This window comes from Lagopus muta, chromosome 12 (genome assembly GCF_023343835.1).
Source record: "Lagopus muta isolate bLagMut1 chromosome 12, bLagMut1 primary, whole genome shotgun sequence".
Lineage (NCBI taxonomy): Eukaryota > Metazoa > Chordata > Aves > Galliformes > Phasianidae > Lagopus > Lagopus muta.
In genome coordinates this window covers 7,246,213-7,273,323 of record NC_064444.1, presented here as the reverse complement: position 1 = coordinate 7,273,323, position 27,111 = coordinate 7,246,213, and the positions used below count along the sequence as shown (strand labels likewise).

Genomic DNA, 27,111 nt, shown 5'->3' with positions numbered 1-27,111 from the left:
ATAGTGATGAAGTCTAAGCATTCTATTTTTTTTTTTTTTAAATTCTATAATAGGATACTTTTTCATGAAAGAACAGAGATGTAAAAGATTTCATACAGTGTATGTGTTTGAATCAGGACAGAGTGAACTTCCATTTTTTTAATGACAAATGAATTATATCTGGTACAGACTGCACACCATTTTACTTAGGCAGATGTAAAGATCATAGAGCAATTATTGCCTCCAACAACCTACTCTGCATCACCCATGCGCTTGAACTCTACTGCTCTATAGAACACATTCATACATTGCAACTGCCAACTTAAGTGACGTTGTTTTGGTTTTTTTTTTAGCAAGTTCAGGAGGAATTTTCTGGCCATACATGAGTAGGTGATGGTGTACAACGAGGTGATCAACTCAGTGGTAACATACAGAAAATGTAGATTGAAATCTGTTTATGGGTACATGAAAAAGACTGAAGTCAATTTCTTTTCTAAATCATGAACTGTTAACTTTAACACTCATGATCTTTGTTACAACTTGTTACACATAGTTAAATGGAATGCATCATTGCTACAGTTTTCATCATCAGCTTCTGCAGTAATCCTTCTGTTTAATGATCCTGATTTAAAAATCATTACAGTTAACAACTACTGATATTTTACTTTGAGCATTTTGGCATTCAGAACTGCTTAAATGAAACGGTTTAATCTTATAAGTGACAATAATAGCTCTCATTATACCAACCTGCAAGACTTCCATTCTGCTACATTTTGATATATTGTAGCTTGCTCTGCTATAATCATTAGCATATTATTAAAAATACACTTAATCTTTGTCAGAAAGCTAATGAAAAATTAATTTTTTTGTTTGGAAATATAACTGTTTCCCCTCCTGAAAACCACTTTTCCTATTCTCATATCAAAAACAGACTACAGTCTAACTTACAGTTTACAGATCTGACTTGACCATCCTGCTACTGCAAGCATGCAGAACAGCATATTAAAACTACAAATTGGTTGCCTATTTCATGGGTGCCATTGCCTACCTATATTGTCTTTTTGGAAGCTCTGAGCAGTATTTATTATTGGTTGTTTAAATAATGCTTCTAGCAGTGTAACATTTAAACCCAGACTCAAAATGGGTTTTGAGTTTCTAAGAAGTGATTTCTTTGACTTCTATTTGCTGCATACAGATACAAAGGTGATATAACTGTCAAAATAATAATAAAGGAATATCCCGAGTTCCTACTATGTACATAAGATAGCACGCTATTGCCAATTTGCAGAATATTTCCAGGAGACATCTCTTTTCCATTTCTACATTAGGGGACAAAATATCAGAATCACACATTAAAATAGCAATCATTTTAAGAATTGGGAGGAGAAGCCACTTCTTTTCACCCTTAAAGGTAAAAACAGAACTAGATTTCTACTTTATATAACAAAGCCTGGAAGCTGCTCTTTGACCGCTCTCTAATACGTTAAGGCCATAAGGTCAGATGATCAGAACTCCTACCTTCCCCAAACTACTTATCTTCTGAAGAGACATCAATACCAGTGAATCTACCCTCATTTCCAGCCACTGAATTTTAGAGTGCTTTCTGACTGATGGTTTAAACGATCCAGATGTCAGCTTACATTCTCCTGTGGACATATACAATCACTGGGCTTTTTCACTGTCAGTAATCCAAATACTAATGAGAAGAATGGGTTAAGGGCCTGAACAATTCTCAAGAGGTAAGAGAAAATTCTAAAAGCAGTTTTGAATACAAGCAAAGTGGTATCAGATACACATGTGAAAGCTACACCACTGTGTCACGTTTGCCCAGTGATTTATGGCTGTAAACCACTCATGATGAGAAAAAACAAATTATTAGTGTTGATGTAACAAAGTACTGGAAATCAAAACCTTCTCAACCATCAAAAACTGTTTACAGAAGCTAGCATTAGACATATGAGAAATCCCACAGAATACCTCAGTACAGTTCATGAAGCACAGATGCCTTGTAAATGTGGGCAGTTTGCTCAGACACTGTCGTTCATTTCGGGAGTAATTCATACTGCAGTGAAGCACTGAAGGATTAGTCAAACACAAGGCCTGTGACTGAGCAAAGAATGATAAAACTTGCCTTTTCAAAATGTCTGGAAGGTATAGTGCTAACTTGAATACAAATTAACATAGAGCTGAGCATAGCAGAGAACAGATCTGCACTTAGAGATCTAGTGAGCATAGCAATGAGTTTGGTACTCTACAGAATCAAAAGGGAAGCTGTTAAAGCTTTGCAATTTCAAATTTTTGTCTCTAGAATCAGATAGGATTCAGGGAGTCAAAGTAGGAAACAGGATTAGGGCTGTTTTGGCTTAAACGATCAGCGAGGAAATGGAGAAGAAAATAAAGGCTAAATTATTAATGGAAGAAAAACCTCCTGTGAATAGTTTAACATAATACTTCAACAAAGTAGAGTTGTGAAAGGGAACTGGCTATGTTGCAAGTAATTATGAGGATAAAGATACCTTTGCTATTTAACTTTAGACTGTATGTTTGTTTCCATTTATTTGTCAATTTCAGAAACCCAGTTCATTGAGAACTTAAATAACCCTTTTCTTTAGTTAAATTAAGAAATATTCAACAAAGCAATACTACAGAAGAGGGAAATCTAGCAACATTAACACTAACAGAAGGGAAATACATGACAATAAGTTTTCTGCTAAATAATCTTAATTAAAATTATCAGAAAACAAAATTAAAACGAGCTGAATAGCAATGGTTGCAGATACCATGCAAAATGGAAAAGACCATGGAAATTCCATACCCCTCTGTGGTTAGGCCACTCTACTTGCAAAACCTGCTGTGCAGACACCATTCTAGGAAGGTAAGGAGACAACACGGATCTTTAACATTTTTTCAGTGCTTAGCTCTAGTGTTGTTTTAAAGCATGGCAATCATTTAGGAGTGGATTCTAGTATCAAGATGGCGTACAGGCAATGCCTTAAGCTGGAAGTCATTACCCCACAGTTGATGTAGTCTCAACTCTGGGTCTGTAGTCTCAACTCTGGGCATGCCTTACAGCCCCATAGCACGTGCGGTCTAACAGTCCTTTGCAATGCAGTAAACGTGACATCCGTGATCCTGAGGGTTTTCTGTTTAGCACTCCTGTATCTCATTTATATGCTTAAAATGATCTTAGCAAAAGATCATCAACTTTTGTGTTGGTCGTGAAGAGAAGAATACACTTAAATCCTCATAGCATAAAAGCTTTCTAGGAAGCTATACATCCACTTCTTGGAATTCTACCTAGACAATACCAGCTTTAGAACATGTGTATGAAATCCTATTATACTCGTATTTCATGTGCTATAGTACTGTGAGAAATACATTAGAGACAAGTTACTTCTGACACCATACTTTTATGGATATTCCAAGGAATAATTATTCACATATCAGAACATTCTGTTTCACTGATACCAACAACCCACAATTTTGTACCCAAACAGTGGAAATTACACTGATAAAAATATTAAAAGTTATCAATTCCAACTCTGCATATCAAAGCGAATCCTGGCTTCATATTCATTTTCATCTCAACAATGAAATGATTCAATTAAAGTTTTTAATACTCATTTATTTTCCCCAAAATAGAATGTTCTATATGCACTATATATTTTTTTCCATCTTAATATAGGAGTTGATACACCTATTTGTTTAAATTTTAGTATATGAATCTGCATATATTTATCTGTCTCACTAGTGTTGCCATTTAGGGCACATTATACACTTTATGTTAAAGAAACCAATTTGCATTTTAATAAGGAAATTAACTCATTACACAGACTGCATCATTGGAGGCTGACTGCAAGGTAGAAAGTTTTGCAGAAAGCCTGAAGGAAAACCAAACAGCTTGCAGTGGACTCTCCTCTAGATTATTTATACTAAATGCCCCGTGTTTATAATCTGCTACATAACATTGTAACAGTTCCAGCTAATTTGGTGGCTGCAATCCAGTCCCTGATGGCTAAACCACCAAAACAAATTGTCTACATTTACAATCAGACCATAGTCAATGTAAGAATGTCAGAGGATTTTAAACTGATATGCTGGAGCACTACTGAAGAGCAGTTTCACATGAGTAAGGTAAACAACATATTTCCAGAACATCGTGTTGAAGGAAATTTCAACAAATTGGCTAAATAATTAAAAATCCAATCAAATAGACAAAGTGAGAATAACAGACTGAAGTGTTGCTTTTCAACCTCCTGCACAAAGATATGTCACAGTAAAAACAGGATCATCCAGAGAATAACAGGACTAGACCAAAATTTGATCTCATTCTCCTACTTAGATAATGTTATTAATTACGTTTATGAGATCATTCATCTCCAAGACTGCATCAGGAGGTCTTCTATGATCTGGAAAAAGTTCTGAAGCACTTCTTGCCAAAAACAAGAGGCAACTCAGGAAATGAACTAAGAGCTTAGGAAGACTCTTGCACATTTTAAGTTTGGAAATTAGTTTGTTATGCAAACCAAACCAGTCCAGCTTCATTCTGTTAAAAAAAAAAAAATAAAAAAAAAATGCTAGCCTTGTCTGCTTTTAAATACAATATTATTTTGATTAAGTACAGAGAGACTCAGAAATGATTCCCATTTCTGAAGGCTTGATTGTTTGGGAAAGACTCCATACTCTATAACTTGGAAGGTAATTTTTTACTTCTCTTCTGCAGCTGAAAAGGTCTTATCCTGCAACAAACACAACTTTACAGTTTCACCTTTATAAGCCCATAAAATGCTTATGGTGTCAGTACATACACATTCTGCAGCGGATTATGGAAGATTTATCAGCAGGCTTGTGCTGTCAGTAGATCAATAATGACATGTATCTTTAGGGAAAGAGAGTGGAGGACACTGAAATACCTGCAGAGGGCATTGATGGAGAAATATCAGCTGACCAAAGATTTCCTTAGATGCACATATTAACACATATCCTACCTGTATGGGTTTTACCCTAGGGATAGGATTTGCCCTACAGAGATTTATTCTGCAAAGGATTTTAAAAACCAAAATTGTTCAGTAGGAAGTTTAAGTGAGCCAAGAAAAAAGAAAACATCCCATAAGTTTTTCATTATTTACAATATCAGAAAATGAATTGCCCAATGCAGAAATAAGAGATTGAGTATAGAGGTTTTCAGTAGGAGAATACTGTAATGTTACAGGTAATACAGCTGGAAATATATTTGTATTTCACTTAGAAATACTGATAGGAATGTGCTGAGCAAAATGGCCTTATAAAGAATTTACAGGAAGAACAAAGCTTCAGCAGAATTAAGAATAGAAAACTGAGCACAGTATCTGACAGTGATTCTGAGGAAAAACACAGTCTACATTAGCAATCCAGTGATGTCTTCTATCATTCAGACTAAAAGCAATAAGACTCATAGGGAACAGAAAATAGGAGTCCAGGAATGAGAAACAATCTTGATTAGCTCTAAGTTTTCTAAATCACAGAGTTGTTGAAAGGAACCTCTGGAGATCATCTAGTCCAAATACCCCACTAAAGCAGTTTCCCTCGCATAGGTTGATGTCTGCATTGATATGTAAAAGCAACTTCTACAAGTGCAAAGTATGGAGAACAAATTAACTAAGCAGTGGAAATTCAAACTTCATTTTGCTTTACCATAACACTACCTCCATTCCTCTGCTTTCAGCAGAGATGGAAAGAACTGGGAGCAGGCACTGTACCCTTCACAGCTAGAATGCCAGCTGCTAATCCAGTTTCTAACACTGAGCAGACTTGATACATGGAAAGAAAATGTCCCTGAAATACTTCCTCCACCTCTTGCACTGACAAGATTCATTTTAATTTAACTGGCACACCATAGGCAGTAAATACATGACATACAAACAGAATAGGAAACTTTCATACTGTTGATGCCAGAGTGATTAGGCAATTCAGAGGTAAAATCAAAAGGAAACAAAGAACAGTAAATAATTTCACTGCCATTCCTGGAATATGTCATGCAGATTGCTCAAATGCTAAAAGTCATTCTGAAAAGGAGGAGAAAGCTCAGAGAAAGACATAAGACATTATATGAAGACTGCAAGAAAATACTTGCAGCAAGATTTAAAGAGTTTAGTCTATTTAGCTTATCAAAAAGTAGATTGAAAGCAATTAAAAATGATTAGTTCATGCATAAGAAGAAAGTATCACTTACAAAATGGCTCTCTGAGAAGAGAACAATGCAACATGAAAAAAAGCCAGGAAAATTACAATTAAAACAAAGGAACAATTGTTTTAAACAGTGACTGTGATGGAACAGTTACAGCAGACTATTGAGGGAAATAGATAATTTTCCTTTTCTTCGAGAATAAAGATTGCATGCCATACAGAAATGCAACCATACAGAAATTCATATGATCAAGACAGAGTCATTAGAATCTGATAAAATACAATAGATAATTTAAGGTAAGGAAGGCCTGCTAATCCAGAAAAGACATATCTGAATGGTCTATCCATGTTTAAATATGAGCAGTTGCATTAATGACTCAAAAGACACAAAATATAACTCCAATAATTGAGACTTGTGAGCAGCCAGGAGGAAGAAATTATTTTGATGTCCAGTAAGAAATGTCCATTAAAGTGCCTGAAAAAATTTCCCCTAATTTAACATGAACATAATCTCATGTAATTATTTTCTCAGTTTGGAAATCCATCTTTTTTTTTTCCTTCCTTCGTTTCTAGGTTTTGTTTGTTTTTTTACATTAAATACCAACTTAAAAAATTCTGGTTACTGAGCTCACAGTTACAGGTATGTACATAATCTGTTCCTTCAGCAGACCAGCACAGTGCTTTGGGAAGTCAGTTAAAAAGCCACAATTTATTAACATTTCCTAATCATAGACTTGTTCAGTTGCTCTTGTGATACTTTTGGCTCTGAATATAAATGAGTAGGGAGAAAATATTTGTTACAGTGCATCAAGGGTGTATATTTGTCATGAATCAAGAATTAGGAGCATATCCTAATTAAGTATTTTGACATATTTTAAAAAACTGAATGGAGATACACAGAAGCCGTATATCCATACTACGATACACCTGCTAAGAACATAAAGCATTAAGACACAAGTTAATCACATAAGCATGCATTGCAAGGCTTTACAAAGTATGCAAAACAATACTTTATGTACCCAGATAAAGAAAGGAAAAGTTATGTTGCCTTTAATACAAATAGAATCTTCCTAATCTGTACTCATCTTTCACAGTCATTCAGTGCATCACTAAATGTACAGGCATTTGCAAATCTGACCATAACAGCACTAGTATCCCTCTTCCCTCTCAGTACAATTTGGACACAACAGCTCCACAGCTCACTGCAATTTCAGAAAGACAGAGGAAACTTTTGCAAGTGCCTTGACAGGCATAGTCATAAAAAGTACATGCCTGGTGCCTATATGTGCTAAAACTTCGCACTGCTTTTAATCTGCAAAGAAAAATTACACTACGTAAGCTTCTCCTGAAGATAGAGTATGAAAAAAAAAGCTGCATCTGAAAAATGGATACTTACAGACCTCAATGACTATGCTGCATCTAAATTCAGGATAAGATTAATATGGCATTTCCTTAAAGAAAAGGCAAACCCCCCATATATCAGTTAAAGTTTGATAAAATAAAAGCAGATCTTAGATTTTAAATTGTCTTGACCTTAGATGGAAATCTTTAAAAAACTTAGAAAATGGATAAAGAAAATCCCTACTGATTATGTCAGAAAAATGCTGATAAGCAATATATCAAGTTTGACATCTATAACCTCAGATCAAAATATAAATTGTCCTCTGTAGAAATCATTATATTGTAATTATTTTCTCAAAAGGCCCATGATTATTAAAACGGCACAGGATTCATCACTAAGTGATATTCCCAGAACAAAATCAACTATAACAGAATAATAATAACCTTGTTGGAAAGATCAGTACAATATGAAACTCACACCTGATAAAAATTAAATTTTTCTGCTGTAGAAAAACTTTTACCTATGCCATATAGAAGATCACAGAACTATGTAAATTATTACACCCCCAAATTTTAATTCCTCACTTTCCTATTATCTTGACTACTCTTTTTGGACTCAGCTTCTTTTAGCTACAATGTGAGGAGTAAAAATTTGGCAACGTTTGTCATTTGGCTTATTGAAGAACAAATTTATTAGCCTTTTTAACACGCATCACAAGAATAACAAATCATCAAAAAGCTATTAAGAGTCTCAACAAAAAATGCATATTATCAAAACAGAGTCAATGCTAGACAAATCTGTTTCAGATTCTCAGCAAAATTTTTATCTGAACCATTTTGAATGCACTTGAATAATTAAAAGAAAACTCTACATTACACCTGTTGATATTAGTTGGGTAGTTTGACTTTATGGCCTTCGTACATTTTTACTTTTTTTTTTTTTTACTATGCTCAATTCACTAACAAAACAGCTATTTTTACTATTAGGAAAAATTCTTATGTCAAATAACATAGCTACAGATATGCAAATAGAACTAGTTAATAAAAGTATAGAACAGTAACAGAAAGGTAAGTGATTATAATCAGTCCTTCTAACAACTCCAACATGTATGTCATGCCTTCAATCATATAAGAAGCTTTCAAAGCCAGTATAAATTTCAAAGATCATTCAAGATCTTTGTAATGGATACAATCTGAAATGCTTCCCTTACTGTATTACATATTGAGACCACAGTAGTGCATTTTATTCTTAAACTTACAAGGAAGGGGGTCTCCAGCAAATTCATCAAGTCCGTTATCTCTTTAGGATCACCCTTAACAGCTGCTGTCATTACAACACCTCAAATGGCAGATAAGCACCTTTATTTGGAACAGCGATGTCAGCAGTTTCTCCAGGAAACTGAATTTGTTACTTCTGATGAACATTCATCTTCTTGCCAGCTCTTGGCTCAATATCCTCAGGCAATATTCAAAATAGAACTTCCCGTATTGGAACCTGTTGAGGTGCCACAGTTTAGTTTAGCTGAAAATTGAGTATCTGAAGGAAAAGACCAGAAATGATCAAACTGACCTCAAGCTAATGCAACAGGGTATACATGCACGCGTAAATTTAATATTTGCTAAGTGTGTGATACTATAGAAAATATTACTTTGACATATGCTAAAACATATGCGATACTAGAGGAATATGTATGTATCAGCCTTTACTAGTAAAAAGAAATTTTCCTTGGATGAGATGCATGCTACTGAGGACTTTTTCCTCCACCCCAGACCTAAAACATACGTAATAAACAAAGTCAGCTGGAAATTCCAAAACTGTTACATGAAATCTTCAGGAAATACCTAGACAAAGAAATGGGCAATTTGCTAGGCTTTACAGTACAAGGAGCAAAGTAATGATTCAGTTTGACTGAAAGTGTTGCTTGTCCAGCTGTTGTCAAGACAGATAATTTTTGAACTAGATACAGGATGGACTGCTATCTGCAATCATTAAATTATGCAAAACTTTTTTCATGTAAGGGTATTGAATTGGTGCAATTTTGAAATCCCAGACACAGAGTCTATGTTAACATTGCACTTTTCTCCTGGATCTCTCAACTCTAAAATTTTTTTATAAAGGCATATTCATAATCGTCCAACACTGCAGCATTTTCAGAAATTATCCTGTCTTGAGTTATCTCTCATTCCAATTGGGATATCTACTGCTAAATGCCATTTCACACCTATAGTTTTTTAATGACACTCTTATTATGATTTTGTAGTTTTGCTGTTCTCTATTCTGGTGATTACATTTCACTTCATGGATACCTGGATTTATTGGTACATAAGCAAAATATTAAAGAAAAAATTTAAAAATCCCTCAAAATCTTGAAAGGAAAACAAACAAGGCAGTTTAATCATTTCTGTAAAAGACGTGTTTTTATTCTCATCATTCTTTGAAGGCGCAAATCAGCATAATTACAACAGTTGTACTTTAATACACAGAAGACTAGAATAAACTGTTTGAGGAACTTCTTGCGATTCACCAAATTGGGACTAGGAATATATAATTCCAGTATTACAAATGCTGTCTCAGAACAAAATGCATCTCTTAGCTCTCAACACAACTCTATTGCACACAGTGTGGTCAAACTCACAGGGAGACAGTGGATGTTCATCTTCAATATACTTCTCTCCCTCTGTTCTAGTCTCTCCAGGTGTTGCTATTTTTGTGATATTTTTAGGTACAGACCACAAAAGCAATGTACTTTGGCTCATTTCTTATTGCAGGTAAGAAAGAATGCATGCTAGTGGGTGTGAATTAAAGGGAGTAATAGAGGGACTCTTACCTATCCTGATATGAATGACCACTTGACCCTTGATTTATGCTGTGAGTAGCATGAACATTAATGCCCTTTACAGATAATACATTAGTCTTATTTTCATATTATGCTTCCATAAGTCTTTGAAATAGCTTTTCTAAAGATGAATGACTATGCAGCTTCTGTTGAGAAATTAATAGGTTTGCAAACCATAACCAATGGAAACATCATCAACCTACGTATCAGCTCAGCAATGTTTTTACTAAAATTGTCTGCAGCTGGGTGATATGAGTGCAATTTATTTTCAAAGGCCATCATTTCAGGCAGTTTCAGATGGCTCTTATGGACATTAGTGGCACTGCTCCACATTAATTGTAGGTATTACATATATGTCTTTTACATCTGTGCTGCTATTCATTGGAAGTATGCATTGTAAGTGTCAACAAAGAACTGCAGAATGGTTAACTCTGGAAGGGACCTCCGGACATCATCTAATCCAACCCACCTGTCCAAATCACAGTTATGGCAGCCTGCTCACAGCTGCATCCACCAGTTGGCTCAGCTTTAGGTCTGTTGCCAAGCCAACCTTACTATTATCTTGGCATTTACACCCATGAAAGCAAGTAGAAAAGAAAAAAAGCTGTTGACACTGTATCATGGAGTTCCTAAGCAACATCCCAATTAAATTTATCAAAATTTATATGTAATTAAATGAACTAAAAAATGAGATTATCACACACACAAAAAAAAAAATTTCAGCCCCTAAAAAAAATATCTTTCCATAGTCATGAAGAATATAAAATATTAAGTCTCATAGTTGGTGTGAATTACTAAACACATCATGGTTGACCACACTTAAAGCACTTGACTCATCTCTTTTAAACATCTCTGGACACTCCAAGAGTATAACAACAAATTGTAGTCATCTTGCTTCTCTAGCAGTAGAAATAATATGATGACTGCTGAGAGGTTTTGGAGTTTTAGGTGATGGAAAAAGTGATACTACTACTAGGTTTATAATATTTTTCTTTGGAGATTTGAAGTGTAGGAAGTTCATCAGTTTTTTCCCCTCTTTCCAGGAAGCTGACCAACGCTGCTAGTAACTCCATCTTTCAGAGAAGCAAAAGAGAGTTTTCCAAATCTGCCCTAGTGCTTTTCCTAATTTGCTACCAAAAGAATATAATTCATGAGTTTTACCATCATTTTTCATTTTCAGTCTTTACTCATGAACTCCTGTAACTTCTATCATCCTCTTATGCAAGAACACACAGGATCTCAGTGGATAAAGAAATGAATATGTAATTCATGCTGTAACAGCGGCCTGGAAATGTTTTGTGATTGGCAGAATTCTGAACTACTTAGAGTAAGTGTCATCAAATCCTTGGATAAAACTCTGTTTATCTGTTCTCTTCACAGAAGTACAACAGAGTCACTAGGAGAAGTAAGGCTAGAGCAAATAGTGTGGCCAGCACCTCGAGTACTGTGTTCAGTTTTGGGCCCCTCACTACAAGAAAGACATTGAGGCCCTGGAACGAAGGGCAACGAAACTGGTGAGGGGTCTGGAGCACAAGTCTTATGAGGAGCGGCTGAGGGAGCTGGGATTGTTCAGTCTGGAGAAGAGGAGGCTCAGGGGAGACCTCATTGCACTCTGCAACTTCCTGAAGGGAGGCTGTGGTGCAAAAGGGTCTGGCCTCTTCTCCCAGGCAAATAGTAGGACCCGAGGAAATGGCCAGAAGTTATACCAGAGGAGGTTTAGGTTGGATATTAGGAGAAACTTTTTCTCTCAAAGGGTGGTCAGGCACTGGAATGGCTGCCCAGGGAGGTGGTGGAGTCGCCGTCCCTGGTAGTGTTCAAGAGGCGCCTGGATGAGGAGCTATGAGAGATGGTTTAGTAGCTTGTGGCACTGATAGGAATGGGAGGGTGGTTGGACTAGATGATCTTGCAGGTCGTTTCCAACCTTATGATTCTGTGATTCTGTTAGAGCAGTAATTACTACACATGTTCATTATATAGTCCACATAGAAAGTAGAATATTCACACCAGAATCCCTGAAAATTTCACATAAATTAAAGTTCAAACACAAGTGCACATTTTAAAAGAGAAAAATCACTACCCTAGCACATGATGCTTAAATTCAAATTTCAGCATTTTTCCAAAGTAGTTTATAGTATAGCAGAAAATATATCTATGCATATTGAGAAAGTATTTCTAGCAAGTGTCATCACTTGTTTCCTGTGTCATCATAATATTCATTAAAACAAATTTTAGTCTCAACAAATTCTTTTCATTATTAGAGATGTATATTCATAAAATAATTTAGTTTCACATTTGGGAATTGCATATTTCATTTGCATCAAACCACATTTCTAGTGGGTTCAGTAAGTAAACCACTCTACCTAGTTTCTGTACACACATTTCAGAATTTGAATACTTACATGGATACCATTTGTATTTGCTGCCATACCAAATTTTAGCTTAATTTATCAAGCTTCACAAACATTCCTCCACAATATCATGATTAAACAAACATTAAATCACTAGATGAATCAGAGCTTCCATAGCATTTTCACAGAATATTTGTTTGAATTAGAAATAGTTTTAGCTGAGTTTCCTTCACATTCCATTACTAGAATAGACAGATAACTAAAATTACCATAACACTTGACTTCTTTCTCTCTGTATAAGCTTTACTGCAACCCCTGTCAACTGTGTTGCCGACAGTGCAAAGGAAGATTTAGATTATGGCAAAAACATAACATCATGAGAAAAATATTAACAAAAACATGCAGAAAATACAATCTACTTTCTCATTCTGCAGTGCAGATTTGTTGTGTCTTCGCACAAATGAGCACAGGTGAGACTGATTCTAAAGGCTTGGACCAAACACACTCGATAATAGCAGAAATCTCAAGTGATTTCAAAGGACTTTACATCAGATTACATAATCTGGAAGATAATCTTGCTATGAAGTAGAATTCAACATCAGACCTGCTAATTTAAACTGCAACAATTAGCCCTTAAACCAGAATTCACGATGAAAAAAGACCTGAAAATTAAACTAAATTCTACAACTGATTATTTACAGGAGCGTTAATGATCTCTGCCTATCCTGAACATTATGTCCAGGAGTCCTAGAGATAACATGGAAGGCAGTTAGGAACGGGTATGAATCAAATTACATTTTCTCTCCATGACAATTCCTTGTACAAGCAAACAAACATTTCCCATTACTAGAGCACTCTGAGAATTTTAAATTTATAGCAGCAAAGAATTCCTTCTTTATATCTGCCAGACACATCTTAATTCTTTGCACTAATTTCCATCCAAAAAGGTTTAATGCACAAATTAAGTCCTTTTATTAGACCAGAGACACATTTAAAAATACCTCTTACAACTGTAATCTGTCCTTTACTATCTTACTGATCCAGGGCAATTCAAAGTGTCACAGGAAATACAGAATGAAACAATTTATTTTAACCTTCTTTGTTTAATGATGCAATTGGTTCCCATATTCTCAGCAGGCCAAATGATTGTCTTTCCCCTACCATCGCAGCCCAGATCTAATGAAAACTATCTTTTGATCAGTTTCCCTTTCAATTCCCATACTGAACATAAATGTCAGAGAAGGTTTAAAAAATTATTCCTTTGTCAAACAAAGCAATTACTAATCTAAAACTACAGCTAAGCTCTGCAAAGCTAATTTCTAGACCTACATTACCCCACCAGCCAATAAGGACTATTTTGGATGATCCTTCTTACAGTTCCCCGTTTTACAGAGTTAAAGATGCCCATTAATCTCTAAAGCCTGCATTCAGTATATCTGGTCTTGCTTCACTCTATCCATTCACTGTTCACATTCTTTAATGTGACACTGACTTTGTCTACCGTGACAAAAGTAAATGTGGGCTTTGTCTTCACAGGAAAATGATTTACTTCTACTTCCAAGGCCATTAAAAAAAAAAAACTCACAAGCACACATTTTACTACACTTCAGAACTTTTTTTTCAAGAAGAGCAGCTTATATTTTGTTCAGAGTATATGATCTAGGGAATGATTTTAAATAAGCTAAGCTATTTTTGTAATGTAAATGCATGACCACAGGAAAGAGAGACATATTATATCCAGCTAAGTTATTTGACACACAGAAATGCCACGCAGTAAGCACTTCCCAAGACAAAAATAAATGAACTTTTGCTGATCATAGAATCATATAATCATTTAGATTGTAAAAGACCTTTACAATCATCAAGTCCAACCACCACCAAGTCCACCACTAAATCATGTGCCTAAGCACAACATCCACATATCTTTTAAGCATCTTCAGGGAAGGTGACTACCACTTCTCAGGGCAGTCTGTTACAATGCCTAGCCACTCTCTCCACGAAGAAATTCTTCCTGACATCTAATCTAAACCTCTCTGATGCAATTTAAGAACAACACCTCATGTCCTATCACTTGTCTCATAAGAAAAGAGACCACACCTTCTTCCCGTAATCTGCTGTCAGGTAGCTTTAGCAAGCAATCAGCTTTCCCCACAGCCTATTTTTCTCAGGTCTGATGTACGCTTTCAATTTCCCACAAAAACACCTCTAGTCATTCTTCCAAATACAGCTTGCATGGAACCCACGCTCAGTGCCACTTTCTCCATACAAACTCTTACCCACTTCCACTTGGCTTTTCACAGTTAACTTTAATCACTAACACTGCCTACTCACCATTTTTGTAATTCATAATACTCTAAAAATATAATAGCCTTTCCCAAAAGTAAACAGCACTGACAATTACTGTGCATTATCTTTTCTTCTGAGTTCTTATCTTAAATCTACAACTCATTGATCGCTTTCCTACACAGTAGCTAATTGTGATATTTTTTATTATCTTCAGCCACTTTTAAGATGCATTTATAAAGAGCTTGAAATTGCTGGTTGTAAAGAAAAGGAGACAAATATTCTGCTAAATTTTGACAGGAAAAAAAATGTAATAAGTTCATTTTTTCAAGATGCCATCATCTACCCACTAGCTGTGGTCAGTTTTATCTCATCCTTAAAGTTTTCCTCTTCCATTACTTACTTTGTATGACAGCTGTCACTGCCTTTTCCTCCATTCCAACAGCCAATAAGTGGTATAACGCAAGCACATTGCTGCCCAAAGAAACATCAGAAACAAGAACATTACAGCACATTCAAGCTGCTTATGCATGTTCATATCAAAAGCTGCTATTCTGGACATGATTGGTACAGGTCAGACAGATTCATTCTGACTTTGAAGTGAATTCTGAATTAGAGTGAATATAGATAGATGAAAGTCCCTGGAAGTCCAGCCTAGATCAAATAAACCTACAATTTTCAATATGCATCTGCAGCATTTAGACCAGAGAAAGGCCTTGGTAGTAGACGACAGATTCCTTGTCAGTTGTCATATGTAATTTATACCATCGTTTAGACACAGGCCTATACTCAGGACTGAATTGACTGCAAAGAACTTATTGATGATAGCCTGGTGAGATCTATTGTGTTTGCACCAAATTCTCATTGAAGAAATAGCACTAGCAAGGGAAAAAAAAAAAAACAAAAAATAATATCAGGTTGCCAAATTCACCAAAAACTGTGAAAGGATTGCATAGACAACAAGCATTATATTCTCACTGAAGTTCAAATATAAAACTTGATAATCACATAGAAATAGAGATTCTCAGCAAGCTTCAGCAGAGTGGGCTACCACCTTAAAGCTTCTAAAAAGCATTCCAATCTGCCTTTGTAAAGTTACTTCAGACCACACGCAAAAAGGAATCCGGATTTCCAGAAATAATTTGTGTTGCAGTACTGAGTTCGAAGAGCTGGCAAGTACTTTCCCAAAATCATCTCCAAATTGGCTATACAGTTTGGCTATACCCTCTGACATAGTAATTCACTCACCAGTAACATGAAAAACGAGACATAAATAATTCTAGCTTAGATCATCTTTCCTGGGCTTCCACATGGGTAAGTCCTGTGACAGTTTTGTACAGTGGCTTAGTTTCAAAATCACTGAACCCCAAAAGCCTTAAATGAGCTTTACCTTCCTGAAACTGAAAATAAAAGTCCAAAATCCAGTTGCTGAAAAGCTTTCCTAAATCTCATTGCAATCATAGTGCAGAATTTCATAGACCATCATACTCATAATACTTCACGAAAGTATTCCTCTAGCCATAAAAGATTGAAATTTTTTTTACATAGAAACTTCTTTACATTTACTGTAATCTTCAAAAAATTAGGTTCTAAAATTACCACGTTACATACTAATACAGACAGAAAAGTAGTAGATCAACCAAAAACCTGAAATGCATTGATACTACATGTTGAGGATACTGAATTTGAGGAGCGGAGGTCAAAAGTTTGAAGTAACCATACTAGCAACTGACCACTTAAAAGACAAACTGTAGGTAGAAGCTAGAAAATATCATGCATTACACAACAGCAAAAAAAAAAAAAAAAAAAAAGGCAGTTGGTGAAATCAAACTATTTCTAGAAGCAGTATTTAAAAACTGCATTTCATGGAACTTAAAAAAAAAAATTCTAACTCAAAAGAAATCACACTATTTATATACAAAAAAAGAAGTCTGAAATGGAAAAAGATTTTCCTCACAGAGAGCATGAAAACAAAAACAGAAACCCACTTAGGTAACTAACAAAGTATAACAAGTGAAATTCAATACAAGGAAAAAATACTGAAGCTAAAAACAGAGGAGAAAAGACCTAGATGTACAATAAATGAAAATAAAAGTAGAACTCTCTTTACAGCACGGGGGCTGAGCTCCTATAGTTTGTAGCAGAGACAACCACTATAATGTACTGTGAAACAAACGAACCTACTGCAAAGAAATGCATGTGTTCCAAGAAGGACAGAGCAAGACTAAAGAGACCCTGAGATCCAGCAACGACTGAGGCTAATAGAACTCAAATACAGGAAGTAGAAGACAATCAATAGCACAGCTTGAAGCATGGGAGCCTGTAATGACAGTCATCATGGTAAGCATGTGGCTGTAACATTCAACTATGGATAGCATTATCTTGGAATGATGTTCATTTTACTTATACAAGGAAGAGTACAATATTTGAATGTAAATACTGTGACTGATATGAATTTTTTCACTGTAATCCCTTTCTCTCAATTCTGCACTACTGATTCTGAAACTGCCTTGAAATATTCAAATCCATAGAATTAAACCCAGTATGGTCTCAGGAAAGTTATGTAGAATAGTTTTCCAACACCATTTGTAGGAACGAGCCAACTAAAATTATGTCTCATTCTTCTAATGCATCAATCATCGTATTATCCAAGTGCTTTCCAAAAATGAACATTTTCACAAAAATGAGAGCTTCCATACTGGCCCAAGCAAAGGGTCTCTTTTCCCTAGTTTTTCAGCTATTAATTATTACAACTCCAAAGTCTTATTTAGGAAAGAGAACAGAGAAAGTCGAGTACTTACAGACTTGTCTCTCAGTAGTTTACATTTATGGATTTCCTCATCTGGATGAGGCCTTACGCTTCATTATTATTAATGGACTTCTCCATTATTTTTAGCCCCACCAAAATCCAAATACATGATAAGCTTCCAGATGACCGTAGTTTCAGAACTTAAAAAGGTGAACGGTAAAAGCAGAATATTTAAATTAAAATACAAATACTGAAGCAAATTTTCAGCATTTTACCCTCAGTCTCAGATGTAAAGAATTGGTTTGAATAGAAATTCAACTGTTAAACTCAAGATGGCAGTGGTATCACACAAAGTTTCCTTCTAGCTAAAATATTCAATTCTACAGCCTCAAGAAAATCAAATACTGCCTTTTGTCATCCTCAATGCAAAACTGAAACCATTTCAGGCAGCTGTTCTGAAAAATATTTTTAGCCTGTTTTTTCTCTAATTTACAGTAATGTATATATAGAACAATAACTTGTCCACAATGCATTAGGATGGAAATAACATCTAATGAGCTTAAAGTTTTCTCGCTTTTTTTTTTATTTTATTTTTTTTCCTCCAGTTCTAAGTTAGAAATGCTCTCTCTAGAAGGCTAAAGTGGGAAAATAATAGATGTCTCAATTCCTCAAAAAGACTTCACTTGTTAGAGAACTAGAGAATGGAAGACAAAGTGCTAAGTTTCTTGGGATAGTCTGGAATGTTTAATTTAACCTAAAAGAAAATACATAACTCAAAAAACACCACACACAAAGAAAAATGTTTTTCAAGGAATATTTAGAGATGAAGGTTTGGGTTTTTTTTTTTTTATCATACAGAGCTTCAATTGGAAGTCCATCATAAATGAAACGGTAGCCAATCTTCCCTATTTATGACTAGAAAGATTTTTAGAAAACTATTCTTCAGCATTTCTGAAGGAAGAAATCTTTTCCTTCTGAAGGAAGGAGAGAGAAATCCACAGTCAATCTTACTGTTTCACTGTTTTGCATGCATAAAAGTTGTAAGTATATAGTCAGGATACTGGAGTCAAAGGGATTTTTGAAAAACATGATGTTTTGTCGATTATTGGTAATTCTAGTTTACACTGTTTGAAGATTTGTCATGCGTTATTTGAAAAATCCTTTTACTAGCAGAATCCTGGACCCTCGTCCCTTCCTTGTATGCTGACACCTGTTGTTTAGTAGAACACATTATCTCAATTGCTTGATTATTTTCTGCTTATTTGTCAACTTGCTTAAAAAGAGTGCTTTTTTTTCCATAATCAGTACAAGCATTTTTCTCCCTTTCTTTATACTGTAAAAATGTATGCTCTTCCCATTTCTTTCTGGCCAAAAGGTGAGACCAAGCAAACGCTTCTATTTTGGTGCAAGCTGTAGTTGAGAGCTACTTTGTAGCTGTTACACACATCATACCATCCTTCACTGCCGCATTTACAATTTCTGTGCTAGAAATTAGTCATGATACTAGAGGGAAGAAACATGGATTAAGGTGGGTGCATAAAGCAGGACAATACTTAATTACATTACTGAAACAGATGCACCATGGAAGATGAGAGCTGAGATCATTGTTCTACAGACTTCTATTAAAAAAGTAGAGAAGAACAAAAGATTGCAATCCTTCTTCCTTACTTATCACATCTGAGGTATCTGATGCTCCAGTTATGCTCAGATTACTTCCCTCTCCACATTCCTTCTTTAAAACTGGATAAATAATGTCTTCAGTAAAGCAATTTAAACTCCAATTCTGAGGAATTCTAATTTACCTAGTTACCTGGTTATATCTACCAGCTTTAACTAGACTGATTACAATCTGATTCCATAACTTAAATTTCTAATTATTGCAATTGCAAATGCCTGTATACAACATTTTCTAGTTTCTAGATCTGTTCTGGGAATCATGGGATTAAAAATGTTGCGCATAGCGTGTGACTTATTTTGTTGGATTGTAAGGCTTGCAAAGTATGCACCTGCTGATACAACTGACTGAGATAGGAAACCTACTCTCATTTCTCTTCCCCAGGACTCAAAGCCAACCACTCAAAAATAGTCTCTTTGGCAAGCTGAATATCAAAAACATTACTGGATCTCTGCCTGCTTATCCCCCTTTAAAGCTATGACTTTGCCCACCGGAGGCCTCAGCACAGATGTATGGCTACAAATCCTGATTTCAGCCAAGTTAACAAGAGTATTTCTCAGTCATTTTGATTTTAAACCATGTGCATCACACCTAATGGTCAATTAATTAGCAGACAGTTTTGAATTTCAGTATCCTTACCTGTATGAAGTACTCAAGATCACATGATTCCTACATTCATACTTCTTAAGGCTAGCTACTTGGATTCTGTTCACATACGTGCTTTAAGTTATGCTGCAGCATATGTAAATGTGTTCTAAAAATGTGCAATTACAAAAAATTGTTTAAATGAAAGCTATAGTCTAAATTTTTTAGTTTACTAATAGAAATAACAGCACTGCTGGCAATTACATTAGCGCTGCATTTTTGTAACTTTAATCCAACTCTCACTCTTTACCTTAGTATACGTTGCGTATTAATTGTATTATTTTTGGCTCCATTTATAGCCTCAAGAAAACTACGCAACCTATTTTAATATTCTTTAGTCTTTAACAAGTGAGACTGGGAATTGAGGAATAATCAGTAATGGTTATCTGCCTTTCCTATTTAAAAACAATAATGATGTTCACTCATCCTGAACAAGGCCTTTAATTAATCATTGTAGTAATGCAGACTGAAGTCCCAGAGTTAATATAACTGATGCATAACAGTAATATAAACTCCTGCTTAAATGCTTTTGTTCGGTGAAGAAAAAATACATCTATTTGCAGTACTACAGTAAAATTAAAATATAGCCTCATTACTCTATTAATCACAATATTTTCAAGCAGGAGTACTTATTTTCATATACATACATTTTAAATCATATAATGACTGACAACTATACTTTATTTAGAGGATGGATTATCAGAAAGTGTAAAAATAAAGATATTCTTACATACTCAATATATTTTTAAGCACTGCTTTGAAAGCAATGTCCCCTGTTTTATTATGTTGGCCCACAATTTCAGAGGTAGATGTTGGTGATATGGCAGTAGAAGGTGAATGTTCCTGCCAATATTCCATTACATTTTGTTATCATGAGACAGATAGCAGCAGAGAGGAAGACCATCAAAATAGTATCTGACATAGAAGTGTGGATAAAAGAAAGGTGTGGCATTGAATTCCTCCATGTGATAAACAGTCCTCCATTAACATTCATTTACAATTGCTAAACATTTATGAAGACCAAATATCAGCACAGAAAGGTGGTGGAGAGAACATTTCAGCAGCAACAACAGCAAATCACCTGTTTGTGTGCAGATTTTTATTTTTTTTTTTAAACAAGCACAGCATGCCAGCTTATGTTCATTGCTGGCAAAAAATGCACATCTAATTGTTGAGACTACATAGAAAAATAGTATTTTGCAGCTGAGAATTTTCTCTATCAAATAGTGCTCTTTGTATGTGTTGCAGCTTTCACGGAAATAAAGAGAAGGCATTGCTTCTGGAGCAACCTATATATTATTTATTAATATATACAATACATATATAAATTTAATCCTCACTCTCACAGGCCATTTCCTCCCCTACGTAATTTTCATTCTATTTTACAACATGTAACTAAATTAGACAAAGCATCGTTTAACCTCAAGGTTTTTGTTATTGTTCTTTATTTGTTGTTGTTTGTTCTAAAGATTTCTGCTTTAATGGGAATGGGGAACACTACAAAACCATGTGCATTACCTCAAAGACTAATACCCCTATTGACTGAAAATTAACATTCATCTTCTATTTGGAGATGTTCATCTTCTATTACTAGATAATAGCCTAATTAGATTAGAAGTTACCCAGTGCAGTGCCTTTTTCCAAGTGAATAATTCAAATGAAATTACTAATTAAACTCTTAAGGGAACCGCATAGCTATTTATGATGATAACTTGGAGGTTCCATCAAAGTGGCCATGCACATATCTCTTTCTACTATCAGACTTCAGTATATCCCCCTAGGTTGGAAAGGCTGTAGAAGACTATACAGATGGATTCTCTGAAGAGCAAGAATTAACTGTGCAGGGACTTAAACTATGGGTCTAATGGAGAAAGAAAGTAAAACATATTTAATCAGTGGCCTGAAAACAAAAGGGATGCATTTTATCTCTATATTCAATACTATATATACACACTGTTACACTCTGAAAGGCAGTGAATCCTCTACTGCCACTGTTATTTTTGACATCATGCAGATGTGTCAGGATTTCTAATTCTTTACTCAAATCTTACGATGGCTTTCTCTGCCTCACCTATTTCAAAATGCACATACGCCAAAAAACACATGCATAAGTATATAGATAGATATAATTAACTTCATTGTCCATCTGAAATTACCTACAGTTCTGCATGGACCATTCTCCTACAAATATTGTTCAAATGAAAATGAAAAAAGAATAAAGAAGTTGAAGGAAAAAAGAAATAAAAAATGCTGGGTGACATGGCATTCCACAGACAGATACTGTGTCTTGCATTCCAGGTTACTGTGGACAAATCTGTGCTTTCATTCCCAATTTTAAAAAAGTGATGCTCACTTTTTCCTACAAAGATCATCAGGTCACAAACACACAAATTAATCTGTGGTAATTATCCACCTTGGCAATATAGAAATCAAAGTAGTAAGCATTTGTCCTGATATGTAGAAAACTGGTACAAGCTCTCCACGTGAAAATTGAACCTGACTCTTAATGAGGAGATCTGGATAGGTGGTCAGGTTTTGAACTTAAAAACACTGAGAAACACTTTCTAAGAATATTTCTGTCCTTTTAATTAGAGTCTTTTTTCATTTTTCAAATTCCTTTCTCAACAATCTTGTATTTTTTTTTTTTTTACAGCCTTGCCTTTTGAGGGGGAGGCACAAAGTGAGCTAGATACATTGAACAAGGGGATATCAAAGAATGAATTTCCCCTGTCATTTTAACCACATGAAAGCTCTCCAAATGTATTCCCTTGCTTCTTTTAGTGGTTTGTATAATGAGATCAGTAGAAGTGAGCACTAACATCTCCCTGTTCCATTTGCAGCTGCTAGTAGCTGAAGGATAACTGTGCTATGGTAATGAATCTATTTGTACAGGGAGTATTTGTTACTGCATTCTTTTCTGTCTTTTAATGTTCTGATAGTTTTCTTGGTTTTGAGGAGGGAAGGAAAGGGAAGAAACGAGCAACAGGGATGACTCCTGCCTCATTTTTTAAAATCAGAAAAAACAGGACAGAACTGAGATGATGGCGTAAGACGACAGATGATAGGCTATGAATGAAGGTTGTTGTGTAGGTTGCTTAGCAGTTGAACAAGACCTGAGCTGAAATGTCCAGGACAACTTACATCAATCTTCAGAAATAGAAATAGTAAGATTCTGAAAGCATGAAGTGTTATAGAATACACAGAATAGCACATTGGCTGTGGTACAAAACAAAGCCCATATCTCTTGAATCCCTCAGTTACACTCTGTGGAGCTGAATTGTGCTGAGTATGAGCACATGAACTATCACAGATTTTGTCATCTCTGAAAAGTTCCACAGTGTTTTATTACAGTAGGTCTGTGGAAAAAGAGATTTAAAGTGAAAAAGATGCACAGGTCCATTTTTAGGCAGACTGATCCTTGAATTAGGATTCTATATTTATGCTATCATAGGACACCTCTAATCTCTCTAAAATTAAAGTTGATCCCATGCTTTTCTTCCACTCTTCCCTCCTACTACAGCATTCCTCACCACATCGGTTATTTCTGCCTCAGTGAGTTCTTGCATTCTCAGACCATAGGTTCTGATAATGCCTGAGTATCTACACAATCAAAAAGGCAGTGGGTTTCTAAGGCAGTGGGTTTTGTGATATAAGAAGATGGAATCTTCTGTGTGAGGAAATCAACAGAAAGTTGCTGCTGTCCAGGTTAATAGTCTCTACATTTGCTCAATTTGTATTACAAGCCTATATGGATCACTCTAACATTTCCATGCTGAAATGTGTGGAATCACAGGGTTTGGAAGGAATCTCTGGAGATAACTAGTCCAAATGCCTGCTAAAGCAGTTCCCTGCAGTGGATTTCAAGAGGAGTCCAAGCAGGATTTGAGTACTGCCAGAGAAGGAAAATCCACAACCTCTCAGGGCAGCTTGTGCCAGTGCTCTCCCACCCTCACAGGAAAGAAGTTTATCCTCATGTTCCTATGAAACTTTCTATGTTCTGATCTGTATGCATTGCCCCTTGTTCTGTCACTGGACACCGCTGAAAAAAGCCTTGAATTGACTCCTGCCCATTTAATATTGGTCAGAGAAAAATACCAGGTTGTGGTGAGAGGGAATATTGTAGTTCTTGTTAATGTCATTTGCAGATTAGCCGTTGTTAAATTGAATATGCCAGCAGATCTTAGTTCACTTGAACACACTACAGAAAAACTCTTCCCTATTATTTTTTTCTAAATGTTTGATGCAGAATGTCATTTTAGACATTCACAAAAAAAATGGATCAAACATTGAAATACTTGCTTTGTTTGCCAGAGAACAATGCCAACTGTCAGCGTTTGAATTATTATAGAACCATCTGACGTGTACAAAAAAGACTGTACTCGACTTGCCTTGTATTGCATCAGCAAATAGAATTACTTAATGGGATTACAATTGAGCTATACTGTATACTTCCATTTCAGTTACTGTCTTTGTAAACTGCTTCTCTTTGTACTTTATATCTGTAACAATAATATTAAAAAGAAAAAGTTATATTCAGAGCAGGGTGCTTTGTTAAACACTTTGATGTGGTATGTTTCAAAATACCATTAAGCTTAAGAAACAACAATAAAACAAGCTTCACAAACGTTCTAGAAGTTATTTTTAATTACTTGAATATTTTTATTTTATATTAATATTGTGTAAATATATCTGGCTCCTATTATTTCAGCTATCTGGTTAAAAAATATGAATCAAATGAATTCATGGCAAGAGCATTATCACGATAGGTCTGATTCCTGTACCCAGAGGTAAACACTGCAAAACTAGTATCACACACTGGCAAGAAAGAAAATTCAAATTGTTTGTCAAATGTCAGTAGATATACATAACCTGAGTGAAGCATCTGTTAAAGTTTTCAGTTACAGTTGTGTTTTTAAGCTGATACACTTTCTGCTGCAAGATGAACCTTGCTCAGCATGAAGTACTGAGAAGTGTAAGATGTAAGCATCATGCTAGCAATCTGTAATATCAACAAGTCAATAACAGAAAACTGTTTTCTTCTTCTAATTAGAAGTGGACTGTTTCATTACTTCTTACAATCTCTATTTATTGTAAGGCAGAATTATATATCTTTTTCCTTCATTGTGACCAAATTACTTCAGGACATGTTGAACAGATTCTGGTCTCAGTTAACCCGATTTGCCCAGCTATGCTCTAAGTGACAGGGGCTTCATGGGCTTAAAGACATTTATGATGTAGGCATTACCTGGAGACACTCAAACTGATTTTTTCCAGAAAAAAAAAAAAAAAAAAAAAAAAAAAAAAAAAAAAAAACCCAAAACTTTTGTTTTAAGACATTTCAGAAAGAAACAAACTAAAAATTAGAAAATACAGCACGTTTAAAGATACTGTTAAACATTGTAACATTGTAAGAGGATAGCATTTAAGACAGTAAATAAGTTTTAGAAAAGTTCACTGAGCTACTGATGAATCTTGTCATAATTATTTTTGCTACAATTAAATTAAATTAAAGTGACCTGAAGTCAAATCCTCATCAAATTGACACATGGTGCTTCACAGTTCCAGCAACAAATACATATATACATTCAAACAAGAAATGATGTCATATTAACTGCCACCTGAATAACCTTATTTCATATTAGATTTACCAATACTAGAGCAAAACTTAGAGCAAAAAGGTAGAATTAGAGCATAAAAGAAAGAATTTTGAAACGTAACAGTGAAGTTAGTGTCACAACTGTCACAATCCTTATCTCACTCAGGTGTGTTCATTTTTTCATGATATTACATCCAGCTGAAGTTACATCAGTATTTGTAAAGGAAAGGAAGAGCGGAGAGAAGCTGAGAGTGCTAGGAAACGATTATCTATGTGCAAAAGATATATTACTGATCTGTGAGATAGTTTTGTTTTCTCTTACTTGCTTCCTGTTTCCCATCTTCACTGAAGATGCAGCGATGGCATTTTGAAGTATAGCTTCAGCATACGTATCACAGACATTTCCACTGGTTTCAATGGAATCCAACTGTAAAGAAACACATAGGATTGTTACTGGAATCAACAGAAGAACCAAGAGTTTAAGAAAAACTTGGTGTGTATGATTGCATGGGAGCAGCAAATGTTTTGGAATTTAAGTAGCAAAACCAAGCTGTTTTATGAAGAAACAAAATATATTGACAATCACTATCAGCAAAAGGCCTGCCGTTCCATAAATGAGCTCACTCAAAAACATTAAACTAGAATTTCTTAATGAATATAATATTCTAATAGAGTAACAATGTAACACGGTTCTTAACATTTAAATTACATAATGCTTAACACTACAGGACTTCTGTACAATAATTTTAAGTCATTTCAAGTAATATGAATAAAGATCAGTGAGAGAATCCCAGCAAGTACGGCTGTGGCTTTTTTTTCCCCCCATGACTTCTGAGCAATTAGTCAGAACTGAGTAACAGGATAAAAATGATGTATCAATATACAGAGGCTGTCGTCATCATAATGATCACTTGTCTGTATTTAAATATTTAATATTTTACTCTCTGCATGACAGTTTGCTGTTAAAGCTTCTGTCTAATTCTCTAAAAGAAGATAATAAAAGTCCGAGTTTCCTTTGGGTTGCTGTTGCTTCAATTTATGAAAGCTTTCTTAACTGTTAATAATTCCATTTCATTCAACATCTAAGCTGTCTGTCCTTGGACATTAGCATTTTATTAATGGCTAGCTACAATAACATAATTCACTTTTTTCCTGTTATTCCATTCAGTAGCATGTAGCTGATTACTAGTTACACAGGTATGTATCACTTGATTTCTCATGCCCATCTTCTGAACTCTGATAGACTTCAAGTCAAAGGATTTCACAGTTGCATTTTATAACGGCTGGTTATATTGGTAGGGATTCCAAGGTTTGGGAGCACAGCACAGATTGCAACAGAGCACTCTTATCCAGTCATTCTTTGCCAGCTGTTGTCAGATTATGCAAAAAAGGTTCCAGGACTGACTCTGTTTAACTTCCTGTGTACTTTTGTGCAATTAATGCCTGACATATAGCTAATGACTGAATTGACATGACTAATCATTCCTATATAT

General features: G+C 35.1%; 1 long non-coding RNA gene across 1 annotated transcript in view; it reads right to left on the bottom strand.

The window, feature by feature from the left end:
* Positions 1–27,111, bottom strand: part of LOC125699193 (uncharacterized) — a 263,892-nt gene that overhangs the window by 205,748 nt on the left and 31,033 nt on the right. The window contains exon 2 of the long non-coding RNA XR_007379474.1: positions 25,941–26,045. This is a non-coding gene — a long non-coding RNA (uncharacterized LOC125699193). The remainder of the gene's footprint in view (positions 1–25,940; positions 26,046–27,111) is intronic.